This window comes from Prunus mume, linkage group LG3, assembly GCF_029339155.1.
Source record: "Prunus mume cultivar Tortuosa linkage group LG3, ASM2933915v1, whole genome shotgun sequence".
Classification (NCBI taxonomy): domain Eukaryota; kingdom Viridiplantae; phylum Streptophyta; class Magnoliopsida; order Rosales; family Rosaceae; genus Prunus; species Prunus mume.
Window position 1 is genome coordinate 19169476 of NC_142700.1, and position 19051 is coordinate 19188526.

Here is a 19051-nt window from a genome sequence, read left to right on the forward strand (position 1 = left end):
TCTGAACTCAGCTTTTAGTATATACTAGTAAAGGTGCCACGCGATGCTGGGGTTTTAAAATTGTGTGAAATGTGTATAAAGCGATGAAAATAGGCCGGGAACATCTCAACTACCCAGTTGCCAAAATACTCAGGGTCTACCAACATGTTCAAATATTGTAATCATCTAAACCTATCATTACAACAACAAATTAACACCAACTAATTGCCAATTGATGCCATTAGCTAATTCCTATGCTCTATTCATAAAACTTAAAACAATTAATTGAAATTTCAGCCTAGAAACTCACCCCTTACTTAACAGAACTGAAAACACCAACCAAACCGCTCTATCCAAAGCAACAAAAGACCACCTGCAAAATATCAAAAGAAAACATGGTTTTAAAAAAAAGAAGAAGAAAAAGGAAGAAAAAACAGAAAAATCGGAGAAGAAATTAGCTTGAGTATTTCATGCATGCACAATCTTTTCATTAAACCAAAAAATTAGCTTGACCAAAATCTGTAAGGAAAGAAACCACTCAAGACTACCCAAATTAGAAACCACTCAAGACTACCCAAATTAATGTGTTTTGGGTAAAGAAAAACATTGTAAAGGCATAGGAAAAGGGCTGTTTAAATGATTCTAGATGCATTTGAAACAAAGAGTATATGATCAAAAAGCTATTGGTCTAAACAATCAAAAGTTACCTATGCAAAAGTCACCCTAAACAATCGAAATCCCAAAACAACTATCTCTGCATTGTCGTTGTCATCAAAGATTTGAAAATTCTATCTCGTAACCCTACACCACCAAAAACACAGAATCAATACTAAACTCAAAGAATAAGAACTAAAATTAATAGAGAAAATTGAACTTGATTTGAAGGTTACCAATGTGTCGTGATGTATAAATACCTCAGCTTTTATATAGCATTAGGGATTATCCAAGAACCTGAAATCAAATTAACGAAATAAATGAAGCGAAATTTGTAAAAAATAAATCAAAAATAAAAATACCCAGAGCAAGACAGCAAGACAGAGAATGAGAGAGACACAAAGTCCAACACAAATCAGTGGCCAGTGTGGAAACTAAAGCAAAATTTGGAAGCTGAAAGACTCCCCACAAACATAGACTAAAAACTTGGATCCGAAGAGAGGTTCGGTAATGCTTGTAGTAAAAGCTTAGCCAGAACGAAAAAGCAAAAGAAATGGATAACAAAATCACCCGAAGAGAAAGAGAAATAATATTTTTTGTAAAAATGGTGTTCTAGAACAAAATCAGAGTGTTAGCTAAGAATATCCAGAAATTAAAGTGAAATCATATAAGGATGCCAAAAAAACAAACACAATTTAGGTAAGCGAAACCAGAGATGGAGAGAAAAGGAAATTTGCTAATTTGTTTTAATTTGCTAACAATATCCAGAAGAGAGAGAGAGAGAGAGATTAATCCCCGAAAAATAATTAAAAAAAGCAGAAAATCAAAATGGATGAAAACCATTTGGTGAACCAAAAACAAAACCAAAATATGAGAGAGAGAGAGATTCATACCATTGACATCAAACCCATCAAATCTAAATGCTTTTTTCATTGGTGGTCTGGAGAAACAACATATATAATCAAAGAAATTCCATTAGGATCCAAAAATTAGAGATAGTAAACATATCAAACCTAAATGCTTTCAACATTGAACCAAAAAGAGGAAGCATGGTCTAATGTATGAGAAATCCGAATATCACAACAAAACACAGATTCAAAGAACAACAACATTGAGCAAGCATATTGATGAGTACTTCATCGACCCTTAAGCTACATATTTTTGGGAAAAATCACAACTAATAAGTAACAACAACATTGAGATTCAGAGTGATTAACTGGCATTTAGAAACCCTAATCCACTACTGAAATTAGCTAAACACAAAACAACAACAGACCACGAAATCAACATAGGGGTAATAGTCCGTATGTTACCTAAATTCTTTCTTTATGAAACTGTAAATTTCCTTCTACTCACTACATTGGGGTTGGCTTAACCAACAAAGTAGAAAAAGGAATGTTACCCAATGATGAAAAATATGTTCAATTATTAGGGGAAAAAAATGGATAAAGGGAAAAGTTAAAACAAATGAAATAGATTCTCCAAAAAGGGAAATGCCAGGCCAACAAAAATTGAACTTAAAATGCATGTTCTAAGTAGTTAGCAGGAAGACCCAAAAACAACCAAACTAATGTGAACTTTCGACTTTAGCAAGTAAGATGGACAAAATTGAAGAATTAAGAGCTGCAACAACTGTACATCTCATATAAAAAAAATCAGAACAGATAAAAACCATTTGGTGAACCAAAAACAAAACCAAAATGAGACAGAGATTCATACCATTGACATCAGATTCTTGTATTAATTACTCTAGTTCTTTTTCTTTCAATCTTCCTCCCTGTAACAACAAACCAAAGTCAATTTCTGATTTACTTCTCAATTTTCAACATGACGAATGAATAAATCAACTTAGAAAACCAAAAGAACCTTAAAACCAACAATTTTTTTCCTTGAAAACGATGAAGACCAAAGAGAGTCGAAGGGGAAGTTGCAATTTTCAAGAAGGATGAGATTAGAACGCAAGAAAGAATGCGAAGAGCAGATGAGATGAGATGAATTCGCAGGGGGTGAGATCTGAAAATAAGCTATGCAGGCTTACCTTGAAAGTACCCATGTCTGAGAATTAGAGAAGACGACTATGATATCTGAGGACTCTCTCTCTCTCTCGCACCTCTTCAACATTAAATATAAATCTTTGCTTGTCAAAGAATAGCAACACTAAAGGAGATGTATCCTGCGTATCCATTCCAGTCCCTAGCAGCTGCAAAGAGTAGAAGCATGACCAAATTATTAGCCCAAGAAAAGGAAAAAAAACAATAGAACCAAACTCTGCATTCTGAAATTAGGATATACAAACTTTTTTAGTTTTGAATAAGTCTCCATTCAACGCAAAAATCAGCAAAAATCTGCTTGGTAAATCAAACCCATAAACAAAAAAATTATGAATTTTAACTCTTCTGAATTCTTTCTCGTCATCACTAATGTCCACAAACAGAATTCCAATTTAGAAGTTTTCAAATCCCACATATATTTCCTAAACCAGTCTTCTTCAAGTCAACTATGCTAAAACATTGCAATCAGTTCCTAGAATCACACTCCCAAATTTTCTTTCCCCTACGAAAACAAAAATTATCAAATTCAGATCCCTAGTCCCATAAACCAGTATAAGAACGAATTTGAATTAAAACCCTGTAGTAAAAGAACGAACATACCTTTAAACAGAGCTATCAAATAGCAGCACATCCTGCTTACCAAAACAGAGCTATCCTAAACCCTATAACAAAAGAACCAGCATATCCAAATACCGATTTCAGGGTTTACCAACTAATTTTTAATAACCAAACAGAAAACCTTACCAAAAGCAATCATATAGTATTTTAATAACTAAATTGTTTAACCTGATTTCATGAAAATAATAACACAATCAAATCAATTGTAGTATTTGGATAAAATTTGCAAATCAATAACACAGACCCACTATGAGGAAAAATTAGGGATTTGGACTTTTAGGGCAGCAAATTAAAACAGGTCTCATAGTTTAATCAAATAAGATCCAAGATATTAGTAACAACAAAAATGAAAAAGAAGGGCAACAAAAATCGAATGGAAAGATGAAGCAAAATTTACTTATAGATTAGTGAGAGAAAGAGGCTGAAACAGAGAGAAAGCTGGAGTTTGATCTGAAGAAGAAGACCAACACACGCCACTCCTATAAAGTCGAAGCCTCCAGATAATCGTTCGCAACGGAGGAGAGAAAGGAAGAGAGAAGAGAGAGAGAGAGGGCTGCAATGAAGGGGATGAGGTTTTCCTTCTCTCAACGACTCCAACGACAATAATTGAATGATCTATTTTGATCACACAGCATAAAAACATAATTAACAATCCGAATCAAGCATGTGGGCGAAGAAATTATCTCATAGTTCCTTAAAAAAAAAAACAGCCATATACCACAACCTTACCAACTGAAAAAGACAATTGTCGCAGAGCCTCAATGAATGGCATGGATTCACTGTTACCTAACAATAAAGAAAATAGTTAGCACTTGCATATAAACACAAAAAAAGAACAATGAGTCATATAACATGTCTTTGTTTTAACTATCGCTTACCCACAGTCGCACCCAATTCTATAATATAAAAATATGCAGAGCGCTCTTTTCCATCGACAGGAATGAGAGAAACTGGTTCAATCCAGGTCTTAATGGCATTGATGTGTGGAACAACCTAAATCGAGTCAAACATGGCTGGAAGAGAATGAAAACCTGGAGAAGTAAATCAAGCCTGCAAGCCAAATAAATGAGGCTTCAAATGCAGCTCCTAACCTTTTCTGTCATACACATGAATTAATCAAACCAAACAGTCATATCAATTAATCAACAAATCATTTTTTTCTAGACAAATGAACAAACAGTGGGAGGAAAAGAAGTCCATCACAAAATTTAAGCAACAAATCAAATAATCATATATAGTCACTTAATCCAACAATCATTATCCAGACATAAAATCATCAATATTAATCCAATCCAATAAATCATTATCCACAAAAAAAAATCATTAACATTCATCCAATAACTCATTATAAAAATTTCATTTAAATATTAACGTTCAAAATATATAAGAAGTTGTTTGTTAATGGACATGAAGTAATGGGATTTTTTGTGTGGCGTACACGTTATTTCATATGCGTTCTATTAAATTGTAGGAGTTATTACAAATTGCAATAAATTTCAAGCAAAAATCAGATAAACAAACTATCAATCTGATAAGCATACACGATTAATGAGGGAATAAGCATTCAAAACGAATGGTGTTGTTTAAACATAAATATACCTTTAATTGAATGCGGTGAATTTTCTAAATGTAGATGAAATACCAAAATTATGGCAAATGGCAAGGGTTAGATTGTATAATTTACAATAAGAGTTTATTAATAAGACTTGTGTTAACAGTGAGATATTAGTGTTCAAGCAAATACACAATTCATGTATATCCAGTTATTGTTTAAGTTGAAATAGTATAAAAAACTGATTTTCTCACCATTGCGTCAACCGAGACACATTGCAAAGCAGCAAGTTGATCATCAAATCTGAACACCTTTGTTCTCCAGGTTTTGGACACACATTCTAATTTTCACACTGGATTGAAAGCGGTGCAAATTGTGGATCGGAACAATGTTCATTGTGCCATCAATCTGAAGAAAAAACATATATGCCCTTCGTTAGTATAAAGATGCATAAAAAATTATTGCATAAATTAGAGGAATGTTTAATCATGTATGAATAGAAGCTGAAACCTCTGAGTAAATTTTGAAGAACATCTTTGTACACTATGTTTTTAGTGTATTTATTTGGCACTTCGTTATTATTATCTATTATGATTTTGAGGCCTTCTCTAGACGTAGCTCTAGATAACGCGACATAAAGCTGCCCATGACTGAAAACAGGTTGGGGAAGATATAACCCAACTTGTTTTAAAGATTGACCTTGACTTTTGTTTATTGTCATAGCATAGCATGGTCTAATTGGGAATTGGCGCCTTTTAAAAATGAAAGGCCATTTGTTTTCTGTTGCTTGAAAGAACGATCCTAGGTATAAACACTTTGTGGCCAATGTGGCTACCAGTGAGTATTTTTGCTTCAATAACTCTATCAACCATTTGGGTCACAACTAATCTTATTCCATTACATAAACCTGAAGATTGATTTAGGTTTCTCAATAACATTATAGGCATGCCTATTTTTAAAGTCAAACTATGTTCAGGCAAACCATTGAATTCAAGTTGATTGAGAAATTCTGTGGGATAGATCATACAAAGGTTTTCAAAATTGGTTGATGATGAACATAAAGAATCTGAGCTCAAATAAATGCGTTTTTCTCCAGGCAATAAGTCTATTATGCGTAATTATTTATCTCTCACAGAGAATTCCTAGTGTAATAATGGCTCGTTCCCTTAAATAAGCAAAATCGGCAAAATTTTTGTCGAAATCTGGGTAAGTTGCCAAAAAAATTGATTGAATAGGATCTATGTTTGATTGAATGAGTAAATCTTGAGGAATTTCAATCCAAGGTGCCTCTTCATCATTTGGATCGTCAATATCAATTATTTGGCCATTTCCAATTTGAAGAATCCAGGCAGCAAACTCACTTATTTTCTGTTTTTCTTCACTGTTCAACCCTTTTTTTGATAGCCTCATGTTTTCTTTTAAACAGAATATTTTAAAATAAGGCCATAAGTAAGAGCTATTAAGAGAGGCGTTTATGATTTCTTCTCTTGTTCCTCCTGGAATAACTGGTAATATTTGTCTAAAATCACCACCTAGTAAAAAAGGCTTGCCACCAAATGAAGCATTTTGATGTGATAAAATATCACGAAGTGATTTATCTAATGCTTCAAAACAATGTTTGTGATTCATAGGAGCTTCATCCCAAACAATCAGTTCAGCCTTTTGAATCAATCTAGCAAGATGAGTTGTTTTTTTAATCTGACATGTTGAGGAATTGGTAACAATTAAGGGAATCTTAAATCTAGAGTGAGCTGTTCTACCACCTGGCAATAATAATGACGCTATTCCTGATGAAGCAACAGCTAAAACAATCTTGCCTTCAGATCTAATTTTACTTATTATAATATGCCACAAAAAAGTTTTTCCAGTTCCTCCATGGCCATGAACAAAAAAAAGTTCTGGTTTTTTTTCATTCACAGCATTAATCACAGAATCATATACATCTCTTTGGCCTTTGTTTAGCTGTGTTATCAAAATTGAATGTTCTTTTGCTAAATGATGAACATCATAATTTAACTCTTCTCTTAGCAATTTAATTCTAATTTCTGACATTTTATGTTCATCAGGCATTGGAAGATAATGATCTTTTAAAGAGCTAGATGATGTGTTAAAAAGTTGTTCTAATTCAAACAAAAGCGAATTTTTTAATTCAGATTCTGACAAAATAAGATTTGGCATTAGAAAAGCTTTCTGTAGTTTGTACAAAATGTCATCACACATATTTTGCCAATAAGTATCAAAAAGCAATTGAGGATTTCCTACATCACAAAACAAAATGATTGTAACAAACAATTGTCTTAGTTGAGAACATGAGGCTGTGTCCACAGCATTTGCTAAAGCCTCAATCCATTCTTTATCATCTCCTAACAAACCAAGGCATTTGCATGCAGCCTGATATGACGGATGTATGATTCCATCAATAGTTTTGATGTGATCAAAATTTAAGGCACCTTTTTGCAAATTCAAAAGCATTCTCAAGTAATACAATTCACCAGATGTAGGATGTACATAGGCAATTCTACCTATTGATCTCCTTTGTTTCCTAGGTTTCCAAATTTTGTTGCGAGAATCCCATACAAATTTTGTAGGGAATTCTGCATAAGTCAATGTTCGCGCTTCAGGAAACATTTGGTTTGCTTTAAACCAACTTGTTAGCATAGTATCTTCAATACCCTTTTGGCTAACAATTGATTCAAGTGATTGATCACCATTGAAAACAACATTTTGTTCTAAAGGCAAATGTATGGATAATCGTTCAACAGCAGGCTCTCTAGAATGAATAGGGTATTGAAACAATCTCCAAACGGCTTCATATGGAGATATGTATCTACAATTAAGATAAGCTAATATCTCATCCTCTGGCTTGTCTTGAAAAACTACTCTAGCTCTATCTGAACCTTTGTTTATGTATTTAAACAGATATTTTATAAGCATTGATTGGCAACATGATTCAACATTTATGTGAGCGTTGTATCTCAATAATAGTTCTGAATTGTAAGGCACCACAAAGCTATTGTCAACCTTTATTCCATTTTTTAACACAAATTTTGTTGGATCTTCACGGCGCCTATATGTGGGAAAACCATTTTTTTCAAAAACTGATTCACTCTTGTATTGTTTGGGAAAAGATTTAGAACACATACCTCGCCGCATGCATGGAGAATTACGATTGATTTCTCCGCACGGACCGTGGATCATGAATTGGTTTACAACGTTATAAAGCATAGGATCCACATCCTTGTCTGGTAATTCAGCACAAATGATAGAATCTATATCTACTGCTGAGAAGCATTTATAACCTTCTTTCAACCAAACCAACATATGACAATGAGGCAATCCCCTTTTTTGGAACTCGATCGTGCAAATTTCTGTTTGTGATGAGGGCAACAAATACACACAAAAACCTAATAAGTTTTATTATCATTAAAAAAATATATATGCATATATATATATATATCTTAGAAATTGAGGATAGCAGAAATTATGAGTTTGTAAAATTCACCTGCCTCAACTTCTCCAAAAACTTTTCCTGATTTGATATAATTGATCATATCATCAAGCTTCATTTTAAACACTCTAGAAATTAGATCAGCTCTATCCTCTCCTTTATATCCAGGTTTGTTGTCAAGTTCTCTAACAATTTCAGGCCATTTGACATTGCATGTGAAAGTTATAAACAAATCAGGATTACCATAATGCCTACAAATTGCCATAGCATCTTGATAGTTATTAAGCATGTATCTAGTACTTCCAGTATATGAGCTAGGCAATATCACTTTTTGTCCCACATTATTGGCATCACTATCACCCTTTGAAATTGCATCATAAATACCTTTATAAATCTCACTTCTCAAATTTTTTGATTTTTTCTAATGTAATCCAATCGATCTTCTTCAAGTGTTGCATAAGAATCTACTAAAAACTGTTGGAACAATCTTCCACCTTTTAACAATGTATCCAATAAAGGTCCTCTTTCCTGAATCTGTAAGCTATGAAAGCTCTCATAGGCACCCTTCCTCTTTTGGGGTCATGACCTTTGTAATCATTGCTCCATTTTAAATCAGGTCTATAACCATCTTCGCCATAAGGGAAAAGAATAGGATATTGCAAAGACATGAACTTTGGATTTAATTTTGTGATTCGTTTCAACTCTCCAGCTTTCAACTCTATAACAATATCTCTATTCGAATCAAAAAGGCCTATATCTCCCACAACCAAACCACCAATTTCATCACATGTCGGTTGTTCATATTGTTTACTATCATCTGCCTGTCGGCCCAACAATCTCAGTTTTAAAGAAGTTAGACAACCCCTTTCGAATTTATCCCTGACTGTTCGAAAAAGTTTTACCAATTCATTTGATTCATCAAACATCTTAATCAAACCTTGAACAATGTCTTCATCAAGCTTTTCATTCCTTTCTTTACAATTAACAGCGTTAAGGCGATTCATTGTTTCATTATGGGTGTCATATATGTAAAGCTGAGCAAATTTTGGACATTCACCTTCAAGGGGTAACAAAGAACCCATTAAATGATGAACTTGACCACTAATTTTAAAAATGTAAGGACCTGGTCCACTGTTAATTGAGTGATCAACTTTGGCTCCCATTGAAGTAAATGCAAACATAGAATTATAGGCCCTGATATTCTCTCTAAACAGCAAACTTTTTGGGCCTTTACTCGGATCAAGTAAATTTTCTAAAAAAGGAGGTGTTGGCTTTGAAATCGGAAGTTTGATCTTTCCTTGTTGACAACAAAGAGTAAAAAGAGGCTCATTGGCTGCATTTGCTTTTTTAACAGATTCTTTGAACCAAAAAAGTGCACCACAATAAATGCACTTATAATTTTTATCTCCCAAATCCACATACTGTTCCATCATTCCTACAAAGAAAGGAAACATAGAACAGGGCAAAAAGAGAAAAAAATAAGACAAATGTATGCCATGAGTAATATAAAGATAGGGTTTAAAATAAATATTTAACAGAGGAAAAAACGCACTTTGCCTCTTCCTCTGATAAAATGCTTGACCCCTATTCATCTGATCAGAAATGTCAAATGAAATCTCTTCTCTGGTTGTTTGACTTGTGCTAGCTTGCTGCACTATGAAAGCTCTATTGGAAACTCTGGTTCCAGAATTTTTTGGCTTGATGCTTATGCTTAGTATTAGTGCAACAAACATTTTCATGACAGAGTTGTGCACCACTCAAAGTGGTAGAAATATGGGTTTCCTGTGTTCTCAGCCTTTTTCTGGTTTTTGCAATCCTTTTAGACATGATATCCAAAAATTACAAATTCCAACCAACAGATCGATAGCTGGGAAGGGAAAAAAAAAATGCATGAGTTAACTTATAATATTTTTATTACATCTATAGCCTAATCAAGCAAAATGGACACACACCAACAGTACTACAGCTATAAAAATAAGATTTTTCAAATAACACAACATCTGAAAACAAATTAAACACAATTTCTGCAGCCTAACCAAGCAAACCAGATATACGCAAGAACATCATAACCACAGAAATAACAATTTTCAAATGAAACAATATCCAAAAACCAATTTTCTACAGTTGATATGCATGACTTCTTCAGAAGACGAATAGAAAACTGACCTGTTGCCTAACAACAATGGGAAGAGCTATCAAACAGTCGAAAACGCAGTTAAGACAACACCTATAACAAACGCAACCGAAAAAATGAAATCAAGGAATAATCAAAAGAGCAAAAATTAAAAACATACAGATTCTGTTTGTGATTATGGTTTGAAAGCACATGACTTATATATACATTCTGATTAATATATATATATATATACACACACATACATGCTCTAAATAAAATGTAAGAAAAACCGAAGTAACAACACATTAAAAGCAGCAACTTCTAAGCTAATTACTTTTGAAAATTTCAAACTTTCATATATATATATATATATGTATAGAGAGAGAGAGAGAGAGAGAGAGAAATTACCCATGCAAAAGCCAAGGTTCTCGCCAAGATCAGCAACAAAAATTGTATCTGTCAATTACAACCAAGGTCAAAAAATCGTAGGCAAAGATATTGACGCATGGTGTATCCTTAATTATATAACTGATCTGTTATATTTGAGTATCCTATTAACTCTAAAAAGTTAGTGATAAAGTTGGTGATTTAGTTTGTTAGATTATAGATTTCTTGATTAGTAAGAATGAGCAGCCTGAGACTATGAATTACATATAGTCTCAGCTAGCTTTCATAAAATCTTTAAGAGAGGTATCACTCAGCCAAAAGAAAAGTAGATACCTTTAATCAATAGTGAGCAATGAAATTATGCCTTTTTTTTTCTAAGCAATTTAGTTGAAAATAAAATATCAGAAGCAAGATTGGTCTCTAGGGATTTCAATTATCATCACATCTTATACTTCGGGTTCAAGCATGGCATAAACAGTAATTGAGAACAAAAACAAAGATTTTATTGACACTTAACCAATGAGATATTCCTAGCATACATTAAACCTAACTATTTTGACACACCATCAATGATACATTCCTAGCATACATTAAACCTAACTATTTTGCACATCAATAGACTTGAAAATCAAATATGAAAAGCAACATTGGTCATGCTTTTATGCATCAACTTTTGGTTCATTAGTTCATTAGCTTTAATATACCAACCTTTGGTCAAAACTAATTACTCAGTTTTTTTTTTTTTTTTGACATCATTCATTATAATTGATTAATGAATTAATACGTTTGTTTTTATGAATTTGCATATTATTCACATATAATTCATGGAATCTAATTAACCAATTTGTGCATTTTCTTAAATTGGATCGAAGTTTTATTATAATTGATGCAACAAAGGAAGAAAAAGGAAAAAAGGTTATCAACAATTACTCATTTATCAACAGAGATTGTAAGAAATTATCTTCTTGTTTATCAACCAATTCAATCAAAAGCAACAATCAAAGGCTGAGATAGCTAGAATACCTCAGTTGTAATGATTCAAAATGAAAAACATAGAGAATAAACTCAGCAAGCAACAAAATCCCAGAAACACGGTGCCTAAAAAAATTATACTAATAGAATCAACAACAATTTTCCATGTTTTCCTGTAAAGTGAAAAACAGAGAATTTCAAAAACTCATTACAGAATCCTCATTCATAATCTCACTTATCTTGTTAAGTATTAGTGTCATCCGCCAATGCACATTACAAAATTTTGCTTCACAAAAAAAAGAAAAAAAAAAGGAATAATAGATGCGAAGTTCATTAATTTGATTTAAAAAATACTAAACCTTGAACATGTCCGGTTCATAACCATAGTCAAATGTTTAATATAACATATACTCAATTCATCAATTCAATGAAAAATCAATCATACCACTTATCTAAATCATAATTTCAATGGAAAATGCCTTTATACAAACACAATTTAGAGTAATCCATCAACAGCTGATGAATTGATTGTTTTTGTTGGGGGACAAAAGCAAGTGTTTCTAAAACAGAGAATAAAAACATAAAAGTTTTTGAATCTTAGATTCCCTTTTTTACTTTTTGTTCCTTTTCATCTGTTTTCCCACAAAGCACAGGAATATTATTTGGTATCCATTACTATCATTTATCATAGACTACAACTAAACAATGGCTATGAAATGCCAGCAAAAAATTAGATATAAAAGAAAACAGAAGCCAAATACACAAAAAATTTCACACACATTCAATCACAAAAGAACCGTAAAATACGTGGCACCAATAAACACTATGACTCAAACGAATCAAAATTAAGATAAAAATTAAAATGTCCAAGAGCTATAGAGAAAATCTCACCAAATCCAACATGTTAAGAATTTCTTTTCCTTAAACACAGAAATGGAAAAGAAAAGAAAAAAGAGGGAAAAACAGTTCCACCTTTCCTTCCATTTCCTATATTAACCATTTTCAGTTTTGAAAAAAGTTGGGAATCCCATTGCTCTGCTAGTGATTCAAAATAAGAAAATTAAAGAAAACATAGGAAAAGATTGAATGTCAAGACGAAGAGTGTGTTAAGAAGACAAACAAAAGTCCCAAGATTCACAGGTATTGCATTTGGAATTTCCCTTTTCCACCACCAAATGTCCGTTTGTGTGTTGGCTCTCTACTCTATCATTCAATCTACCAAAGTTTCTCCTTTTTTTGTCTTCTTCTTTTTTTTTTTTTTTACAATAAACAAAAGAAAACCATGCTCAAGAAAATCTAATAATAAACTCTTTAAAGCAAGACGAACAAAAAATAGAGCATGAAAGATGTGTCTATATGGTGGATGTACTAATATGATATGGAAGTCAAATAAGAAGGAAAAAAATACCCAGGAATCCAATAACAGTAGCAGATCAATTGAAATATTATAAAGTGATTCTTTAGTTCTAACTTTTGTAAACAAAACAATAGCTAATGTATATGGATCCTCAATTGAAAACAAAACTAAAGATAAAATTCGGAGTAAAAACAACAGCAAAAGCGTACATATCAAATTACGACCTTGTAATCCAGAGGCTTTCTTTACTTGTACAAACACTCTATAAACTAAACAATGTGGAAATCAAAAACCAAAAAAAGAAAGCCCAATTGTCAAAACACTCAAAGGATTCACCAACATGCTCAGATATTGTAAACATCTAAATCTATCACTACAACAACAAATTAACACCAACCAATTGTCAATTGATGACTTAAAACAATTAATTGCATTTTCAGCCTAGAAACTCACCTCTTGCTTAACAGAACTGAAAACACCAATCAAACTGCTCTACCCAAAGCAACAAAAGAACTCCTGCAAAATATCAAAGAAAACACGGTTTAAAAAATAAAAAAATCAAAACAGAAAAATTGGAAAAGAAAACGCATGTATATATATGAATCAATCAAAATGAAAACAACATGAATTAACAAAAGAGAAATTACCTGAACAACAAAAACCATAAATCAAACACAACCCAAAACAATTATAAATAAATAAATAACAAAAACCAGAAATTAAACACAACCCAAAACACAACAAAAACCAGAAATTACCTGAACAACAAAAAGGAAGAACGATGGAATGAAAGAGGAAGAAACGATGAGAGAGATGAAGAAATTTCGGAGCAGCGGAGGACAGAAAGGAAGAGAGAAGAGAGAGCGATGAAGGAGAAGAGGTTCTCCTCCTCTCACTCAGCGACTCCAACGAAGAAAAGAGAGGATGAGATAAAACGGAGAACGATGGAATGAAAGAGGAAGAAACGATCGAAAGATGAAGAAATTTCGGAGCAGCGGAGGACAGAAAGGAAGAGAGGAGAGAGCGATGGAGGAGAAGAGGTTTTCCTCCTCTCACTCAGCGACTCAAACGAAGAAAAGAGAAGGGCTAGAGGACAAAAAGGCCAATTCACTGTCCATAAGTCAGCTCAAGGAAGCCGACCATCTCTTAAGCGGGGCAAAACCGCCATTTTACTATTGCTAAGCTACAGTCTAGGAACAGTGAACTCCTGAACTCAGTTTTAGTATATATAATTTCAACATAAATGCTTGTTATATCTTGATAAGTTAAAGGTCAATTTATATGTTAGCTCTCCTATATGAGCCAACTATTTGGCTAATAGCTGACGCGCAAGGTTGCTGTTGTATCAAGACTGTTGCATTAATTATGTGTGTTAAGAGCATTTCCACCGCTTAGCCCTTGCCATGGCAAGGAGCCCTAGGGCAGTTACTATTCACGTGAATAGTGGCTGCCTAGCTCCCAAAGAAATGTGTGTTTCAGCAGTGATAGCCCCTTGCCATGGCAAATACTATTCATTTTTTTGTTTTTTTCACAACTTTGTTTATTTAAACAATTAATTTGGATAATATTTTCGGATAAGATTTTTGGGTTCCTACGTGTCAATACTATTCATATCGGATAAGATTTTCGGTTTCAAATTTCAGATAAATTTCAAATTTCAGATACATTTCAAAATTCAAATTTCAGATAAATTCAAAATTTGAATTTCAGATACATTTCGAAATTCAAATTCCAGATAAATTACCAATTCTAAATTTCATTTGAATTTCAAATTTCAGATAAGATTTTCATCCTCTAAAATTGCGCCACGTGTCATCTCTATCTGTCTAAATTTTTCTATAAAACCAGAGGCTCAGCTCATACCTCCCACACCATATCTTCTCTGCATCTTCATTTCTCATATTTTAGATTTCATTTCTCAGATTTTAGATTTCATTCTCCATTCTCAATGTCAGACATGGAAGATGTTTTGGATAGGCAAGAGCGAGAAAGGCGAGCAAGAATGCGCAGAAGAGCTGCAAGCAAAAGGGCGCAGAGAGAACTAGATGAGCAACTTGGTGTGGCCGTTGCTTTGATGGAGGAAGAAAACCAGAGCCGTCGTGGTTCACGAGAAGGCCGGGCATCGAATGTGGACAGACATAGACATTCTCGGGGTAAGAATCTTCTGGAAGATTATTTTATCCCACAATCTCTGTACTCTGATGTTCATTTTCGAGCAAGATATAGAATGCAACCCCATTTGTTCAATAAAGTCATGCATGATATTTGCAATTATGATGACTACTTTGTTCAAAAGAAAAATTGTGCTGGAGATTTGGGGCTGCTTCCGAGCAAAAGTTCACAGCTGTGATACGAATGTTGGCGTATGGGTCATCTGCTGATCAAGTGGATGAGATTGCCCGGATGGGGAAGTCCACTATTTTGGAGAGCTTGGTGCGATTTTGTGATGCAGTGGAAAATCTGTACACCATGGACTACCTGCGCGACCTACGCCCGAGGACTCGCAACGGCTTCTACAAAAAGCCGAGTCTCGTGGATTTCCTGGAATGATTGGTAGCATTGATGCATGCACCGGCAATGGAAAAATTGTCCACCGCTTGGCAAGGGATTATGGTAATCGGAAAGGGCGAAAAGCATCATCCTCGGCAGCTTGCTGGTTTTGATACCGGGTTTGGCACGCCTTCTTTGGAGTTGCCGGCTCTCAAAATGATTTGAACGTCCTGGGTCAATCCCCGGTGTTCAATGATATTTTGAGAGGTGAATGCCCAAATATCACATATCAAGTCAATAATACCGTGTATCAAAACGGGTATTATCTAGCTGATGGTATCTACCCGAGATGGACAACATTTGTGAAATCAATTCCACATCCCCGATCCGAGAAGGAAAAATTTTTTGCTGCCTATCAAGAGGGGTACAGAAAAGATGTGGAGAGGTGCTTTGGTATCCTTCAAGCTCGGTGGGCTATTATCAGGGGCGCGGCGCGTCTATTTGACGAGGAGGTGCTCAGAAGTATAATGATGACTTGTATCATCCTCCACAACATGATTGTGGAAGATGAGTATGATTATGATGTTGAGGAAGTGTATGAGCCAGATCCCATGAACACGACCTTAACACGAATTTATGAAAAACCTATGGGGCCAAATGGAGAACCAGTGCAGCATGATCCGTTAGTTAGAGACGGTACTTTCATGCATCGCATGATTGAGCGCTACACGGAGATGCAATCGTCAGTATATTCATGAACACCGTCAAGTTGATTTAATGGAGCATTTGTGGGCGGTGAAAGGCAATGAAGGTCAATGAAGTCAAGTGAAGAAGTTATTTTAGTGCATTATGTTTATGTTGTATTTTTAGTTATGCTTTGTTGTTTTTTTCATGCTTTGGTTGTGGTTTGTTTATTTTTTATGCTTTGGTTGTGGTTTGTTTATTTTTTATGCTTTGGTTGTGGTTTGTTTATTTTTTATGCTTTGGTTGTGGTTTGCTTTTTATGTATGGAATGTTTTGAATAAAAAGGAATTTTGTTGAATATTTTCTTCATTCACTACAAGAAAATCAATACAACTCATAAAATAAAATACATCAATTACCACTAATTTTTTAAATAAAAAAAAATTACAATGAAATGAAAGGCAAGCAAACTAATTTAATGGTACAATGAAATGAAAGGTTTGCAAACTAATTTAATGGTACAATGAAATGAAAGGCAAGCAAACTAATTTAATGGTACAATGAAATGAAAGGCAAGCAAACTAACTTAATTGTTTTGATCATTTAACCAATCCGTGTTGCTAGGTCCATCGTCACGAAAAAGTCTTCGTCTCATAACATCCCTTCGTTCTAGCTTCCAATATTGTTTTGTGTCAGGGGACATATGGGTTGTATCCATGGCCATTGTTTCCCGATCCTTATTTTCAATCTTTTCTTGTCGCATACTCCCTTTCTTGGCGTGCATACTCCCTTTGTTGGCGTACATACTCCCTTTCTTTTGCATTTTCTACATCAATTACCCTATCGTGCTCTTGTTGTTTCATGTCCATTTCAATTCTCATGGCTTGCATCCTTGAAAGTTCCTCCAAAAATTTAGATGATGACTTGGTAGAATTACTCCCTCTCTTCGCCTTCGCCGCCTTCCTCCCAATAGGCCTCGGCTCCTTTTCGAGCAGGTGAGTCTTGACTCATCGGGAATCCATAGGTGAATCCGATGCCGGTGTCTCATAGAGTGGCGTCTCGTTCAAGACTACCGTCGGACCCGTTGGAATAATTTGGAATTTCTTACAATTCTTCACCACCTCCCAACAATGGGTATGGTTGAAGCTTTTTTTTCCTTGCCCAAGAGCACCAAAAACATTTGTGCTTGTATAGTCTATAAAAAAAATAGGAATGCAAGAAACTTTAAAAATTATTGGCAATTCAACAAGTATAAAAAAATAATAATGGAAATACAAGAAACCTTAACAATTTATTAGAAATGAAAAACAAAATTTAAATATTGCAACAAACATTCATATTAATATTGGAAATACAAGAAATATTAACAAAATATATAAATTGCAAGAAATATTTAAATTAACTTTAATATGACATAGAAATTAATAAAACAAAAATTACAAAAATATTACCTCACTGGTAAGGTTTTCCCCGCTTCTATGGTTGTCCATCGCCTTTGCCAAGGCATCCCTCCATTTCGCCAACTCTTTGTTAAGAATTTTCCACCTACTAGATAGTGCTTGATCTGTACGGGTCGTACCACTTACCCTTTCACAAAAATCCTGATGAATTTTTTTCCACATATGACAGAATTTCATCTCATTGCCCGTTACGGGACAATGACTAATGTGGAGCCAAGACTCACACAAGCTAACATCTTCCATGACACTCCATGCCCCTCCGGTTTCACTAGAAGAACCCATAAATTTTTCTAGAAAAATTCAACTTGAAAGTGAAAAAAATTTAGACTAGAAAGTGAATAATGGTAGAATGAGAAGAAAATGTATGAAGAGGTGGTGTTAAAAGTGAAGAGTATTTGTTGGTATTTATAGGAAAAAACATCAGTATTTTTTTGGGTATTTTTTCAAATTTTTTCCGATTTTTTTCATTTTTTCATTATTTTTTGGCGATTGAACAGCCGTTGGATTGCCGGAAGGACTTCATCGAGCGCCAGAGCATCGCCACGTGGAAGAGAGCCGTTGGGTGCAACTTCCGATTTTTTTCATTTTTTATTCGCGAAAAATGAGAAGCGTTGGATTTTGTTCAAACCCGATCGGACGGCCGGCGCGCCACGTAATAGAGCCGCGGCGATCAGCGGCGCGGCAAATTTTTATCGTTGCGCGTGCACGCCGCCAACGTTAAAATTTAAAGCATACCGACGTTGCCGTCGGACGTCATTACATACGACGAGGCCCAAAACGCGCTTTTGTTCTCTGGCCGACTCGCCGAGGGCTAGCCCATGCAACATTTTTTTCTGGGGCCCACACCTTGCCCCGGCAGCTTTGGGTTCTGGAAACAGTTTTCTCCCAGCCCCCCTCCCCACCGCTTCTGGAAATGCTCTAATTTGTATTAGCTGTAATAGTCACGTGTATCTTTCAGTTAGTTACGGAGAGCTAGCTTAATTACTAAGCAAAGCCCGAAGTATAAAGGTGTCTTTGGTACTGTAATATTCAACAATTGAAAAAAGAAATCTTAGATACTATTCTCATTTTCTCTATCCGATTTCTCGATTCTTCTTCTTCTTCTCACTTTTTCCTCAATTATATATTAGCATGGTATTAGAGCCTTGCGTGGCTCGTACCCTCTGATCCTGATGTGCTTCCATTGTTTTCCTTGGCATAAATTCCCACTGGGTTAGGTCCTCATCAAGAACGAGACCCTAACAGGAGGAGATTTTAGGAGAAAATCGGAGGTGGGTATGGGG

At 34.5% G+C, this 19051-nt stretch overlaps 3 pseudogenes across 1 annotated transcript; all 3 read right to left on the minus strand.

Moving 5' to 3' along the window:
• Window positions 1-52: 52 nt before the first annotated feature.
• Window positions 53-14179, minus strand: LOC103343560 (uncharacterized; annotated as a pseudogene). The gene is made up of 16 exons (XR_016125358.1): window positions 13893-14179; window positions 13588-13650; window positions 10827-10874; window positions 10469-10529; window positions 9855-10169; window positions 8357-9737; window positions 7998-8222; window positions 5109-5262; window positions 4181-4352; window positions 4032-4088; window positions 2672-2833; window positions 2353-2410; window positions 1527-1573; window positions 894-930; window positions 687-780; window positions 53-352 (listed from the first exon to the last, which is right to left on the minus strand). The product of XR_016125358.1 is annotated as an uncharacterized LOC103343560 (transcript).
• LOC148918998 (uncharacterized) lies at window positions 5270-5879 on the minus strand (annotated as a pseudogene).
• On the minus strand, window positions 6017-7990 carry LOC148918999 (uncharacterized; annotated as a pseudogene).
• Window positions 14180-19051: the final 4872 nt, after the last annotated feature.